Raw genomic sequence first — 6301 nt, forward strand, 5'->3', positions numbered from 1 at the left:
TGGGATTTGAATGGAAATGTATTATTGTATTATTTTGGGCAGGATGTGATGGCACACAAGCCTGTCATCCCAGCACTTGGGAGGCTGAGGCAGGAGGATTGCGTCAAGTTCAAGTCCAGCCAGGGATACACACTGAGTTCAAGGCCAACATGGACTGCACAGCAAGGTCCTGCCCCTCTCCCCCCAGAAAATGTGTAATTTTGGAGACAGGCTGTTATTGAAACAGATGTGGTAGATGTCACACACCCTTTTTCTAACGCTATTCATCGAGAGTATAGGGGCTTTGCCAGATAGCTCAGCTGCTTAAAGTGCCACTTGGGCAAATGCAGTCAGGCACATAGGACTGCAGTTCGATTCCCAGCTCCAGAAGCTGCACCAGACCTGCCCTTGAGGAAGCATGAAATAGCCCCCCCAAAAAACAATTCCTCATCAAGAGTAAAACTTCAGTCCCTCATCTTCAAATAGACATAGGTACAGGGTTGCTTCTAAAGAGTTTTTGGACTGGAGTTTTAAAACCTACATAGTTTTTCAGTCACTAACCTTGAAGTAACTCCTACAAACTAATGCCAGTATTTCAGTTGCCTCTATATTTTGCTGTAAATTATTAATTACATCAATCCAATTTGTGCATTCATTTTAGAATCAAATTATCATACACATTTATTCAATTCTTGATTTATCAAGAACAAGTATGTGGGGCTGATAAGATGGCTCAGTGGTCTAAAGCACCTACTTAGAACAAGCTTAGCAGAGCACAGGGACAGCGGTTCAATCCACCAGCCCCACATGCCAGCCAGCCCGGCCCCCTGGTGGGCTGAGCTAGCCACACACACACACACATAAATAAATAAAATATTAAAAAAAAAAAAACAAATATGTAGGGGCCAGGGAGATAGCTCAGCAGAACAAGCACTTGCCTGGCAAGCATAAGGGCCTGAGTTCAATCCCTGATTCTGCCAAAAAAAAACAAAACAAAAAAAAAACAAAAACCAAGAATGCTTCTAGCCTCAACATTTGCACACTGCCAGTTCACTGTCAGTTTAGGGTAGTATGTGTTGTGGTGGTGGTTTTTGTATGTTTTGAAACGGTCTCCCAGGACTGGGGAGATAGCTCAGCAGTTTAAGAACCTGCCAGGAAAGCACATGGACCTGGATTTGATGCCCAGTACCACATGCTGTGCTGGGCCCAGAACCCTGGGTGTGTCATGCTGAACACATTGAGCTGGCCACTAAAACCAGACCTGGTGGCACACACCTGTAATCCCAGGGCTAGGAAGGCTAAAGCAGGAGGATCACTACAAGTCTGAGCTGCATAGAGAGACCCTGTACCAAATAAATAAATGATTTTTTTTTAAAGTCTTGCTATACAGTTCAAGCTGACTTTGAACTCACCACGTAGTCCAGGCTGGCCTCCAACTTGCAACAATCCTGCTTCAGCCTCCTGAGTGCTGGAATAATGGGTGTGCCCCACTATGCCTGGCAGTTGTGATTATGAAGGGCATTTAATTTTTAATTTTTAAAATGTATTTGGGGGGCTGGTGAGATGGCTCAGTGGTCTAAAGCACCTACTTAGAACAAGCTTCGCAAAGCACAGGGACCGCGGTTCAATCCCCCAGCACCACATGCCAGCCAGTCACGCCCTCTGGTGGGCTGAGCTGCCCCCCCATAAATAAATAAAATTTAAAAAAAACAATGTATTTGGTACAGGGTCTCAAACCCTGGCCACTGTGCTCTGCCTAAGCAGGAACTTTAGTCCAGTGAGCTATCTGGCCAGCCTTATTTTTAATTGTGTGTGTGTGTGTTTGGGTTCTGGTGGTCTCGGGGATTGAACTCAGGACCTTGCACTTGCCAGGCAGGCGCTTATACTATTGGGCTATAACCCCAGCCCCTAGATCACTTAATTATTAAAAAGTTCTGTAAGAGACATTTTTTCACATTAAAAATAAATACTGTTGGGGCCGGGGAGATGGCTCAATAGAATAAGCGCTTCCCTGGCAAGCGCAAGGGCCTGAGTTCAATCCCTGGTTCCACCAAAAAATAAATAAGTAAATAAGTAAATAAATAAATATTGTTTTAAAGGTTTTGTCACAGAAGGAAAAAAAAAGGCAGGGAAAGGGCTAAGTGAAAACAGCAGATGGAGGCCAGGCTATCATTTCCAGGGAAGAGACAGAGACGATGGCTTGGACTTTAGCCATAGTCTAAGCAGTGGGGTAGAGCAGCATGGGGGGATTAGGAGTCTATTTGGAAAGCGGGGACACCTGTGCAGCTCCTATAGCAGTGAGTGTCTAGGGAGGCAGGAGGGGCCGTTGTGGAGCTCAGTGTACAGCGCCGGCTAGTGTGTGTGTCACCCTGGGTTCCATCCCTAGCGCTACAAAAAAGAAAAAAGAGAAGCCAGGTGTGATGGCACATGCCTGTAATCCCAGCACTTGGGAGGCTGAGGCAGAACGATGGCTGCAAGTTTGAGACGAGTCTGGGGTATAAAGTGAGTTCAAGTGCAGGCTGAACTACATAGGGAGACCAAAAAAAGGAAGGAAAGAAAGAAAAAAGGAGAGACCTTATACTAACTCCTAGAAAGATTTAAAGAGACATCTAGGACTGGGGTGTAGCTCAGAGGCACTTGCCTGCTAAGTGCAGGCCCTGAGTTCAATTCCTGGTACCAAAGACAGAGTTCGATCTAACACAAGTGGGTCCTGAAATTGAATTCTGGACCAAAATTCAATTCAGAACATTCGTGACTGGGTTTAGAGGCAAATGGCCATACTCACAGCTATTTGGGAGGCAGTGCAGGAAGATCATAAATTCAAACCCAGCTGGGGCAGTTTAGTAAAATTCAGTCAAAAGAGGGGCAGCTGAGGATGTAGCACATAGAAGGTCCTGGGTTCAATCCCCAGTGTAATGAAAGAGACCAGGTGTGGTGGCATACACATACCTGTAATCCCTGTACTTGGGAAGGTGAGGCAGGAGGATCACTGTGAGTTTAAGGCAGCCTGTGTTACAAAGTAAGCTCAAGGCCGGTGCCTGAACTGCACAGTCAAACCCTGTTTCAGACCGAAAAAGGAAAAAGAAAAAAAAAAATTAGTAGCAAATGTGAAATTCAACCAAGGTTTGTATTTCGTGTGGTTAATGGCATTATACCCTTGTCAATTTTCTGGCTTAAATCACTGTGCCGTGGCTGATGGTGGTGGTGGCCGGGTAAAAGGCATGTGATGGTTCTGCACTATTTTTCTGACTCTTCTGCAAGTCTGAAGCTATTTCAAAAGAACATGGTTAGACTGGATGTAGTGGTGCACATCTGTAATCCCAGCACTCAGGAGGCTGAGGCAGGAGGATGATCACTAACTCAAGGCCAGCCTATACCCCACAGCAAGACTCTATCTTTCCTTAATATTACTGAGTCCTAGATTTGTAGACAAAGAAACTGAGTCTGCAATGGAGCCACTGGCTTAGAAGAGGAAGACTTGGAGAAGAATGGCCTTGGATGCTGGAAGGTGTCCCAGATGTGGACTGGCCAGCATGCTCATGAGGCCCCAGGAGTCGAGCATGGAGTACTGAAGTCTAGCGGAGGCACAAGAGCTGAAAGGGTAAGTCTGGAGTCACTGGGGTATACATGGTACCTGAAGTCACGCTCCTGAAGGAGGTCACCTAAGCAATGAACAAGGACAAAGACGGGCTCGCAGATGGAGTCCCAAGGGTGTCCTACACTTAGGGCTCAGACATAGCGGGAAAAACATGCAAAGGATGATGGCGGTAAACCGTAGGGGAAAGGCAGGAGTTAAGAAAGGCAAAAATTGAGCAAGGTGGCATGGTGAGGCCTATGGGTCTTCCCCTTTGGCCTAGACAGGTGACCCAGGAAAAAGAATGGACAGAAAGCCACATCATCTTCAATGACTCAACCTCTGAAACACCAAGGTATAACCAGCATGGTTCTGCACAGCTGTAAACTCTGAGGAGGCAGGAAGATCAAAAGTCTAAGGTTTAATAAGACCCTCTAAACGAATAAATAAATAAATAAATAAATAAATAGGGGTATGGATGTAGCTCAGTGTAAAGACAGTGAATTCGATTTCCAGTGCCAGGAAAAAAACCCTATGGTGTTCTTTCCTCAGTGGGACAGTACTTGTACAATATGTCCCAGGCCCTGAGTTCAATCCCCAGCAGGAAAAAAAATTAAAAAGGATGGGAACACGAGTCCACGTGCAGCGTGAGCTTCAGACAGGAACGGGTATACTCGGGGTACAGCCACAGGCAGCATGAGCTTTGAAGAACTTGAAGTGGTAGCCACGCATGGTGACACATGCCCATAATGCCAGCACTCAGGAGGCTGAGGCAGGAGGAGCACCATGAGTTCAAGGCCAGCCTGGGCTATATAGTGAGTTCAAAGCCAGCCTGGACTATATCAAGACCCTGCCCAGCAGAGGGCACGCAGGATCCCTTCCCCTAGATGTGTAGAAGGACCAATACTCATCACTACCCCCCAGCCCATCCGAGGGGGCTATTTTTACACATGTCACTGGCTCAAAACACAAACAAACAAACAAACATTAAAAGAAGTTGAAGTGGTGAAGTATGTGGGATAGAGGAACAACTGTCTAGAGATAGTGAGGAGGCGGCAGGAGGACCCAAGGGAGGGGGCTTCCAGGCCTTCTGTGAGGAGCAGGGATCAGGTAGAGGACAGAGTTGAAGAGGAAAAAACAGGAGATGCTATGCTTGATGCTGTTGATGGCCCATGACTTCTTGTGTCCCCAAAGTGAGGGCTGCAAAGGATGGGAAGCTGGATAGATGCAGGGTGTACAGAGGGGAGAGGACATTCAGGTGCTGTTGGATAAGAAGCTACTTAGAAGCCACCCTGGCTCATGGGAAAGACCTGGACCTTGCAGGAGCCCAGCTTGGTGTAGGGGACGATTCAGACCATGACACAAGAGCTAGCAACACACAAAAGGGGGTACAGAATGAGAAAAAGAGAAGACAGGAATAAAGGACAGGGGTCAGACAGATCTAAGAAGGGCCAAAGACTATGAAAACCCCAGCATGGTGTATTCATAGTTCCCATTGATCAGGAGGCTGAGGCAGGAGAATCATTTGTGCCCTGGAGTTCAAGGTCAGTCTGAGCAGGAGGGCAAAATCCCATCTCAAAACAAATAAACCAAAAAGAAGAAAGAAATGGACGCAGAGCCAGAAGCCAGACACCTAGAGAAGGCAGTCTTCCAAAGCAGGGCGGGGGGAGGAGGGGAGGTGCCTCTCTCCACGTCCCCAGCAGAGGGCACGCAGGATCCCTTCCCCTAGATGTGTAGAAGGACCAATACTCATCACTACCCCCCAGCCCATCCGAGGGGACTATTTTTACACAGTGTCACTGGACACCCAAGCTGGAAGGCCTTCTTGTGTCTGCCCTTCGGCTCCTGAGAGTGACCCTTGCATCTTCGCCTGCCACCTCTGCCGGTTCCCAGCAGGCCCCGCCTCCTCTCAGCTCAGGCCCTGCTGGGTCTCATCCCGTCTTGCAGAGGTCCAAGTGGAGCCCCCTGGGACGCGACAGGGTGCACATATTCAGTGGTTTGCAGCTGCCAAAGGGGGCCCAGGATGGAGCGACTGCTGGGAAGGTGGAGTCCACTGTGGTGAGGAACAGGGATTCAGGGAAATGACTCCGAGTCCCTGGGAGACATCTGCAGCCACTGAGACACTGGGAAAATAAAAACAAAAAAAACAACAAAGAAAGGGGAGTGTCCCAGACACGCAGGTCTGAGAGAGATAGTGAGAAAGAGGAACCCCAGAGATATAAAAGAGACGTGAGCTGTGGGGAGGGGGATGTCAAGCACCTGTGATCCCTGAATTCAGGAGGCTGAGGAGGCAGGATAACTGAGTTCGAGGCCAGCCTTGATTACAGAATAAAATCAAGGTTGGCCAGAACTACCTAGTGAGACTGTCTCAATAGTAAGTAATAGCAAAGATGATGGTTGTGGTGGTGGTTTTAGACCTCTGGAGAAACAAGAACAAAATAAAGACAGAAATCCAAGTAGACAGAGACGCCCAGAGAATGCGGCCCCTGGCACAACAAGCTCAGCGACCCATCCCCACCACAGACCCAAAGCCATGGCCTAGAGACGACAGAGGCAGGGAATGCGAGCCCACAGGGGGCCATGAGGGCGCCGCCCCCACCCCAAGTGCGCAGAGGGCGCCACCCCCGCCCGCCCGGGTCACGGCCCCCTCCCCCGCGCCCTCCGCGTGGCCCGGCTATTTTTACGCAAGGACACCGGACACCGGGCTGGGGCGGCGGCGGTGGCGGCGGCGGCGGCCGAGGCGGCGGC

This window comes from Octodon degus, unplaced genomic scaffold (assembly GCF_000260255.1).
Source record: "Octodon degus isolate 3935 unplaced genomic scaffold, OctDeg1.0 scaffold00268, whole genome shotgun sequence".
Taxonomy (NCBI): Eukaryota; Metazoa; Chordata; class Mammalia; order Rodentia; family Octodontidae; genus Octodon; species Octodon degus.